At 34.8% G+C, this 10,590-nt stretch overlaps 1 pseudogene; it reads left to right on the top strand.

Annotated features, from left to right (window-relative positions):
• Positions 1 to 2,483: 2,483 nt before the first annotated feature.
• LOC105470034 (heterogeneous nuclear ribonucleoprotein A1-like) lies at positions 2,484 to 3,630 on the top strand (annotated as a pseudogene).
• Positions 3,631 to 10,590: the final 6,960 nt, after the last annotated feature.

Here is a 10,590-nt window from a genome sequence, read left to right as displayed (position 1 = left end):
TCTCACATGGCCTGGTGAGGTTCTCTGCTCAGGGTCTCTCATGACTGAAATCAAGTTGTCAGTCAAGGTTGCCATCTCATGTGAGCCTCAGGATTCTCTTCCAAGCTTATTCAGGTTATTGGGAACATTTAGTTCTTTGAGGTTGTAGTACTGAGGTCCCTGCTTTCCTGTTGACTGATGACTAGAGGCTGTTCCTAGAGGCTGCCTCCAGGTCCTTGCCATGTGACCTCTCCACAGGTCATTCACAGTATAGATGTTTGATTTTTTTTCCGAGCAAATTGAAAGTCATCTCTCTGACTTTCTCTTTGGAGCTGGAGAAACCGTGCATCCAAAAGGCTTCCCTGATTAGGTCAGACCCACCCCAGATAATCTTGTTACCATATAAAGTACCATGTGACATAATCAGGAGAGCACCATATCATTGTACTGATTGGTTCTATTCACACTTGAATACCAGGGGATTATGCAAGTGTGAGATTCATTGGGGATCATCTTAGAATTCTGCCTTTCACAACACCCAAATCAAATAGAAACAAAACAAACAAAACAAAACAGCCTTTACTTGTAACTCCCTTTCTTATTTCTCTTCACTGCTGCACTTGAGATAATAATACATTTACTGATTTCTGTACTTTCTCAACTCTTATTCCAAAATACACTTTCCTTTAAAACTATTCTGTACCTATCCAATTGCTCATTAGCCATCCCCATTCAGAACATCTTTAAAAAATTATGTCCAAATAGAAATTTCTCATTTATCACCCTCCTTTCATTTCTTTTATTTTTTCAATATAGTAGCCCAATCAAATATCTTTTCTTCCAAAATAAAATTCTGAAATTATACTTGATTTTGTCTACTCCCTTACTTCCCACAGAAGGTCGTAATTAAGTCTTGTAAAGCTTACTTAGAAGTGTGAAAGCTCGTCCCTTTCCAGGAGGTTCAGCCATTATTTTCACTCAGTTTCTCTTTAGGATATGGGCAGTCACCTCCTTGCTCATCCTGCCATCTGCAGTCACTATCTCTGTCTCTCAACAACACTGTTCTTCCCCACTGTCTCCCCAGAGATAGAAATGTCCAAAAAATGAATCGAAGCACCTTTCAAAATCCTAGCACAACGTTTTTCAACACTTAATCCTCAGTAACTCTGTGACTGTTGGAGATGAGCAGTGGTATTTTAAAATCATAAAATGGTTAGAGTTTGGGAATTTTTAAGTTATTAAAAAGATAAATCCACCTTCGTTTGTGAAGAGCTACAGTTTTCTCTTGGATATGCCATTTACACTGCGTAAGTGTTTTCTAAGGAAACTGGCACAATGAAATACTAAACATTACTGAATAATGTTCTATAAACCCTCAGGTCATCTGCAGGCTTAAAATGGGTTTGTATCTCATATCTTTGCTTTCAAAGTCCTCCAGTGACTTTACATATATTTTTCTGGTAATTCAGATATCATTGAACTAGAGATTCCATAGTGAAAACCTTTAATACTCTTGAAGAAAAATTAAAAAATAACAGTTTGATACACTAGAAAACTTTTTTCTCTTGCATTTCCTACACACTAAATCTAAAAATCTAATCTTTGCTAAAAGGATTGAGATTTGTGCCCATTATGGTTTTTCAACATCAAATTAAAGTTTTTGTGTTTGCTTCTGGAATAAAAATGCAAAATGACCTGAAATATTTTTAAAATATTCAAATTATCCAACTGTGCCTTACATGACACATTTTAAACTTCAAAGAAATAGTGATTTATTCAATAAAACAAGTTGTGTGTTTTTGAGCAATGGCTCAAAGGTCCTTTTGCCTATCTGTGCTTCCCATGCCCGTCCGTCTTTTAAGTCACCGAGTGTCTTATTTTCATTTGTATGCTTGAATATGTTTTCTTCCAATTTGTAGTCTTTAATCACTTAGTTTTTTGTGATTTTGTTTTGTTTTGTCTTTTAGAGACAGGGTCTCTCTCTTTTGGCCACACTGGGATCCAGTGACATGATCATGGCTCATATGACTTCAAACTCCTGGGTTCAAGTGATCATCCCTCCTGAGTAGCTAGGCCTACAGATGCACACTACCACATCTGGCTAATTTTTCTTATCTTTTGTAGAGACAGAGTCTCACTATGTTGTCCAGGCTGGTCTCAAACTCCTGGCCTAAAGCAATCCTCCTGACTTGGCCTCCCAAAACATTGGCATTACAGGCATGAGCCTCTGTGCCTGGTCAGTCACCTCAGTTTTAATATTGTTTTTCTTAAGAGATAGCTAAAATATTTTCTTTAAAAGTCATCAATATGTAGATTCTGAGAATGTGATGTGTGAAAACATTGCCTGTTGAAGTAGAGATAATAGCCATAGTTTTACTGAAAATCAGCACTAGTGTGAAAGAAACACTTGAAAAAAAAGTTCTAAATGAAATTTTTAATAGGAGAGAAAAAATAATCTGCGAAAACACATAACTTTTTCAAATATTAAGAAATATTGCTGAGATATGTTCATCAACTTGCTCCTTTCTGACCGTGGACACCGCCAAGGGAGCATCGTTGAAGTCTCTCTTCTCCCTGCTGTCATGTCTAAGTCAGAGTCTCCTAAAGAGCCCAAACAGCTGAGGAAACTCTTCATTGGAGGGTTGAGCCTTGAAACTACTGGTGAGAGCCTGAGGAGCCATTTTGAGCAATGGGGAACGCTCACAGACTGTGTGGTAATGAGAGATCCAAACACCAAGCACGCCATGGGCTTTGGGTTTGCCACCTATGCCACTGTGGAGGAGGTGGATGCAGCCATGAATGCAAGGCCACACAAGGTGGATGGAAAGTTGTGGAACCAAAGAGAGCTGTCTCAAGAGGAGATTCTCAAAGACCAGGTGCCCATTTAACTGTGGAAAAGATATTTGTTGGTGGCATTAAAGAAGACGCTGAAGAACATCACCTAAGAGATGATTTTGAACAGCGTAGAAAAATTGAAGTGATTGAAATCATGACTGACTGAGGCAATGGCAAGGAAAGGGGCTTTGACTTTGTAACTACTGATGACCCTGATTCAGTGGATAAGACTGTCATTCAGAAATACCATACTGTGAATGGCCACAGTTGTGAAGTTAGGAAAGCCCAGTCAAAGCAGGAGATGGCTTAGTGCTTCTTCCAGCCAAAGAGGTCGAAGTGGTTCTGGAAACTTTGGTTGTGGTCGTGGAGGTGGTTTCGGTGGGAATGACAGCTTTGGTCATGGAGGAAACTTCAGTGGTCATGGTGGCTTTGGTGGCAGCCATGGTGGTGGTGGTGGATATGGTGGCAGTGGGGATGGCTCTAATGGATTTGGTAATGATGGAAGCAATTTTGGAGGTGGTGGAAGCTACAATGATTTTGGCAATTACAACAATCAGTCTTCAAATTTTGGACCCTGATGGGAGGAAACTTTAGAGACAGAAGCTCTGGCCCCTATGATGGTGGAGGCCAATACTTTGCCAAACCACTAAACCTAGGTAGCTATGGCAGTTCCAGTAGCAGCAGTAGCTATGGCAGTGGTAGAAGATTTTAATTAGGAAACAAAGTTTAGCAGGAGAGGAAAGCCAGAGAAGTGACAGAGAAGCTATAGGTTATAACAGTTTTGTGAACTCAGCCAAGCACAGTGGTGGCAGGGCCCAGCTGTACAGAGAAGACATGTTTTAAATAAATACTCACGTGTATGGGCAAAAACCTCGAGGACTATATTTGTGACTAATTGTATAACAGGTTATTTTAGTTTCTGTTCTGTGGAAAGTGTAAAGCATTCCAACAAAGGTTATATATGTATATGTGTACACACACACACACACACACACACACATATATTTGCACCCATGCTGTTGATTGCTAAATGTAATAGTCTAATCATGACACAGAATGAATGTCTTTTTTTTAATGTGCTATGTAAAGTTAGTCCACTCTGAAGCCATCTTGGTAAATTTCCTGAACAGTGTGAAGTTAGAATTCCTTCAGGGTGATGCCAGGTTCTATTTGGAATTTACACACAACCTGCTTGGGTGGAGAAGCCATTGTCTTTAGAAACCTTGGTGTAGTTGAATTGATAGTTACTGTTGTGACCTCAAGTTTACCATTAAAAGAGATTACTCAAGCAAAATCATGGAATTAATGATTATAAAAATGATTGTTGGCACATCCTATGCAATATATCTAAATTGAATAATTGTACCAGGTAAAATTATAGATGGGAATAAAGTTTGTGTATAATCCACTATCATGTGTAATCAATAAATGATTTCATTCTCTTGAAAAAAAAGAAATATTGCTTTACTATGTATGATACTATGGCTTAAATCAATTTCCTAGATTACTGAGCCTAAATGATGGTAATTTTCTTCTCTATCATCATTAAAATATTTACCAAGCCTTTGCTTACATAAGGCACTTAGTAAAAGTAGGCAAAGTTAGTTAGAAAGATAATCCCTGAACACATAGAATTAATTATTAAACAAAAATTTTCCAGGCTGATATAAATAATAACTAAAATGTAGTGAGCACATACCATGTGGCAGCACTGTTCTTTCCATTTAATCTTTTAGAGTTATATGCTATTATACATAAAGTCTTGTTTTTCAGATGAGGAAAGATGAGGCACGAAGAGGTTAATCTAATGCCTAAAGTAAGTAATTAGTAAGTGAAACATTTAGGATTCAAACTCAGAGCCCATAATCTTAACCATTATAGTATTCAGCCTCTGAAGAATCAACCTGACTTGATTAGATGCAGTTGATGTTTTTAAATACTAGGTTTAAAAAATGTTTTGTGTGTGCATGTGTGAAGTTTTCTACAAGAGTATTAGCTTTAAAGAGACCACACAATATTGCTTACGTGAAGAAATAGACAGAAACTGGAAACAAAAAATCATAAAATATGCTTTTTACTAGTTGAGGATGTAAGAGTTTAGAGAAAAGTCTATATTAGTATTTTAGAATAAATGACCTTTAAAATCATATTAATAAATGCACTTATTTTACCTCAACAGTGAAGTTTTCCCAGATTGCTACCTATTTTAAATATAACCTTTGTATTTAATTTATACTAAATGTATTATATATATTCCCCCCCCCCATCAGGAAGGCGTCTGATCTTTCTAAAATAGGCCATTATTTCATTTCTTTAAGAATAATTTTTTGCATTTACATCATTTTTTCTATTATTCTGTGAACAATAACAACAAAAAAATGCTTGCAGAACCTTAATGGAATAAAAATAAAATTGAGCTATCCAGACAAAAGGCTTTTATAAATTAATCACTATCATGCTTAAAAGATCAGAAAGCAATTTTCCCAAGAACAAAAACTGCCCTGTTTCCTATCATGTGATTCACACTCTGAGCTATAAATAAAAGAGACCCAGAGAGACAGAACAAGAGAGATAATAGTAAGTGAAAACACTGTTAGCTATGAATTCTGAACTGAGAGAATAAGCAATTGACTAGTGGCTCATAGGAGTTTTTTAAACTCTTAAAAAAACTCCATAGGTTTTAGTTAAATTCATTACTTAATTTGCCATAAACCACTACAGTATATTTCTGTGGATGTATGTGTACATGCATGAAGTCAACTATTTTATGGATATTTATCCCTATGTATAGTTTTAGTTGACTGCAATCACACTTTTGGAGGTAGGGAGAACAGAAATGAGTAAGCAGATTTATATGTATGTAAGTTATAGGAATATTCTGAGATACTAAGAATTATTCTTTTTGGTTAGTTTAGTTAACTCAGAAATACAATATCTTATTATTTCTCTCTGTGATGAAATTATACTTGCTGTCTCTCATAATCTCCATCTATCCCAACCCCATACCTTTGTATCACAGAAAATTGAGGGGACTATAAAAATTAATGTATACCCTCTAGCAATATAGATGATGTTTTTTATTTTTAAATATATTAAAATGTATTACATGAAGGATCTTGGGAAGGTTAACCTGGTATTCAATGGAAAGTTGAATTGGAGTAGGGGGAGATTAGAGGGAAGAGTATCAGGTAAAGAGCTATTGCAACGGTTCAGGAAATAAGCTGATGAAGGTGTTGGTATTGGTGTTGTTGGTAAAGTTGCTTTTACATGAAAAATTGATTCTCTTCAAAGCAGAAGGATATGCATATGTAATATCAACTTAAACTGCAGCTTTGGAATGCCTCTAAAGTACAGAGCTGTTATTTTACAGTCACATATAGACAAAGGTGTGTAATATTAAGCATAACACAAAACTATTTTCAAATGAGGAAATGATTTTTATACAACAGCACAAGTATCACTTAGATTATAAACATTTTCTTATTTAAATAAATAATTTTTTCAAGTTTCGTTATTCAACTTTTAAATTAACATTTGTTTACTGAACATTTACCATGTGCCATGAACTAGAGTTTTCATTCACATGATAATTGTATACCTGAAAAAATGTCAGCCAATGAAAGAGAAGAAAAAGAAACTAAAGTTACTTTTCTGAAATCCTTATTAAATTCTCATTTTTTTTTTAAATTTCAGGATAGGCACATTCTTACATTGTTTCTGTCTCATTGGAAGTTGTGTGTAATGGTATTGCTGTCTATAAAAGCATATTATATGTGCATAATTTTAAAATAAATCTTGTGATTAATCCTTTGTCATGCATTAATCACCCATAATGTATCTGACTGTTAATCTTGAATCTCATAATCTATCAAATTTGCTTAGAGTGAGCAATACATATATTGTTATTTGCTCAAACAACTTATAAAATGAGCCCTTCTCTATATACAGGTAAAGATCAATATTAAAATTACAAAATAACAACCATCTTAGGAAAAATTTGGGGGAAATGCAAAAGTTATTTTCCAATCCAGATTAAGAAAAATTTGAGCTGTTTAGCATTTCAGTGTCAGTAAAATGGAATATTTAGAAACATTTTACTCCACAGAAAATGTGTTTAGTCTCATTTCTCAGTTGCTTTCCAATCAATTGCATTTGCTGTAGCAGAGAAATGACTAAATATTCCTAAGAAAGTGAGATATTGAGGTAAATCTGATTCATTACATCTGATGCTCTCTTGAGAAAATGTCAGCTCCCTTTCAGGTCTCTCTTTTGCTCACAGTTGAAATGATGAGGTACAAATGACCACAGAAAACTGTGGACTTTCCTAATCCAAAAGCTGAAGCAGACACTCAAATTGGGATCTTGTCAGGAGGAGGTGTGAAGTCAGGCTGTCGCAATGATGGCATCACATTCTTCGGCCACTCTCATGTGAATACTAGAGAGAATAATTATTTAGTGATAAGTGCTTCTTAATTCTAACAAATTGCTAGCTGTTTCTTGGGTAGCAAATAAAACCCAGAAAATTCTGAAATATTACAGTTATTTAACAATTTTTGAAAAGCTTTTAATATTCGTATTTCACATATCAAACACTAACTTTATGCAGAGCTCTGATCTCTAATGTTTGGAGATGCACATCCTACTTGCATGAACAACATGTGAACAAGCTACAGAAAATATTATAATGTATAAATAAGAGCAAAATATCATGTAACAAAAACTCTAATTATCTTACTCTAATTTTTTATTTGTATTCTCTATTTTATGTTCATTAAACTGGTTTTTAACATATCAGAATATTAAGAATAAATGTATGTGAACATAAGCTATCTATGTCATTACAAATGACCATAATTCTGGCTGATAGTTAAATTTTAAAAAAAGAATCGGCAAGTAAGATGACTGGTTTTCTATTTACACCGATATCATAACTTCGAGTTGTTTATTAAAAAGTTTATAATTAACTGAAGCCATTATTAGCTAGAATTATAGTCTTTACATTCACCCCAAGAGTGACTTTTCCCAAGCAAGTTTGAACTTCAGATATTTTGCATTTGATATCAGAAGTCTGTCCTCTAATAATGAAATCCTTATGTATTTAATAAATATATGCTATCCCTCTTAAGCTAAACCTTTTGTCCCTATTTACATATATGATTAACATGCATTATTTTTCTCATTTTATTGCTGTCATTGTTATTATTGATAATGATCTTCAATTGAATTTTAACCAAAAGACATCTACAATAGCTGTAGTATTTGCATATGTGTGGAGTTACTTCTAAGATATTTAATGGGGTGAGGTGTTGACTATTGAAGTGGGCTTTCAAGAAAGTACACTTAAGGATTAAGATAAACTTTGCAGGAACATCAAAGAACGTGACATGTAGCACCTATTGTTTTTGGGAAAATATTTCTCATGGCTGTAATAGTAGGCTCATGTTGAATAATGAAAAGGTTAAGTTTTTGATGGAAGGGGACAGGGAGGTGTATAACATGACCCACTTCAAATATCATACCTGAATTGGAGAGTTACAGGAAGCAAAGTGTGATTCACTTAAAATGTCAAATAGAGAGGGAAAACTAGGAAAATCCCATAAAAAACCAGCTTCTGAGTTCCAGCTTCCCATAATTTTGCCCTCACAGCCTCGAATGTCAGTTTACTTACTGTTTGGGGGTGATAACACTATGGAAAAGGATATTAAGTATTGTCAGTTGGTAGATCTGGAGAAATAGTAGGAGTTAGCACCATGAAGTGGTAAGAGCACTGTGCTGGGAGTCAGACTGGGTCCTTGGCTCGGGTCTATGACCATGTAGTATCATGACTTTGCGAAAAGTCACTTACACCCTCTGAGATTCGGTATCAAATGAACGTGGTGCACTAAGGGATTTCTAAGTTTAAATGGCATTCCAGGTTACAGACTTGGCCAAGTCTGAGATTTGAAGAAAATTTTTAGAAACGTGTCAAAAATGGCACTTTCATTTTTCTTACATAGAGACAAGTATCTCCACCCTCATTCTGCCGAGAAATGATTTACAGTGCCAGTGAACTGGCCTGTGAAATATGATTGTGAAATCATTCTGATTTTCACTTTTTCAAGGGCATTAATGATTCTGCACCCATGATGCTCATCTTAGGAGCAAGCGCTGAGGTTTGATTTGCTGCTGTATGTCATTCAGAGCACTGTTTCTCCTATATGCAGTGTTAATTATTAATAGCATAGGTATATTTGGAATGGTGCATTAAAGGACAGTAGGAAGAAAATACTGAGTGTTTGGGACAAACAGTAAGTCTGAAAACAGGAGTGGGTCTTTTTTCATTTTGCGTTCTTCTGCCAGATTTATAAATATAAATATATAAAGGCATAATCAAGAAAGCAAATAGTAAAGTTTCCAAAAGATGATACTATATTTTTATTACAAAAAGGACTAATCTGAATGTATATATTAAATATAGTAGGTGAGAAGTCCACTGTATGAGCTACTACATTGGAATGATATTAATGCAGAAAAACACATAAGGACTGAAATACCATTGGTCTGGTTACAGATGTTTTAAATAATAAATGCTCATAGAAAGACTGATTCGACTCAAGGGAAGACAATAAATAATGCTCTTGGAGTCAGCAAGGAGTTTTATATTTTTCCATGGAAGAACTCATTCTTTATCCACAATTTTATTTTCCCTCAGTGTAAGTGAAATCAAGTTTGGTCACTGTATTATACTAGTCAGAACATGATTACTACTTATGTGTTCTATAGCCCATGCAGCTTATGTGCTTATATGAACTGCAATATAGGCTTCTTTGATACTCATCAGCTTTTGGGAATGAGTATCAAACTATTTATCAAACTTGATTTGATAAAATCAAATTTGATAAAATTTCTAAGAGTATTCAAGTACAATCACTGTTATTTGGGCACTGTAGGAAATGCAAATTCTTGGGCCCCAGCCCAGACCTACTAATCAGAAATACTGGGGGTTGAGCCCAGTAACTTGTATATCTATGTTTTATCAGGTCTTTTACACAATACTGATATGTGTTAAAGTTTGAGAACCACTGGTTCAGTAGTTCTCCACTTTTGGAACTGAAGAGTTTGTTTAAGTCTTTAAAAATGCACATAGCAATGTAATTCTAATCAAAATCCAAGAAGAATGTTCTTTATACATTGATACATTGAATCTAAAATATACATAAAATTCAGAGGACAAATAACAGCCTACGCAAATATAAAAAGAAATCACACAGACACATACACACACACACACACACACACAAAATAAAAAATAAACAAGGCTGCATGGTTTACACTACAAGAAATGAAGACTTATTAAAAGCAATAGTAATTAAGCCACTGTGGTAGAGGGGCAAGAATAGACAAATAGAACAGAAGAGAGACCCACACTAGGTGGTCATATAATTTATGACAAAGTTGACACAAATATGGCAGCAAAAGTTTGTTCTTTCCAGTAAGTTGTGCTGGGTTAATTAGATGTGCATGTTGGGAGAATGTTTACCTCATTCCAGGCAAACTAAAATCAATTTTAGATGGAATGTATATACTAAGATAAAAGGTAAAACAATAAATTTGAGGTGAAAACAGAAAAAATATCTTAATGAATTTGGTGTACACAAAGATCTCTTAAATAAAACACAAAGAATGCTGACTATAAGAGAAAATAATTACTTTATTAAAATGAAGAGATTCTGTTCATCAAAACACACTCTTAAGAGGATGAAAAGGCAAACTATATAGTGGCAGAAGGGATTTACA

Source organism: Macaca nemestrina, chromosome 2, assembly GCF_043159975.1.
Source record: "Macaca nemestrina isolate mMacNem1 chromosome 2, mMacNem.hap1, whole genome shotgun sequence".
Lineage (NCBI taxonomy): Eukaryota > Metazoa > Chordata > Mammalia > Primates > Cercopithecidae > Macaca > Macaca nemestrina.
The sequence above is the reverse complement of the archived record's forward strand: the minus strand, read 5'-3'. Positions and strand labels throughout refer to the sequence as shown.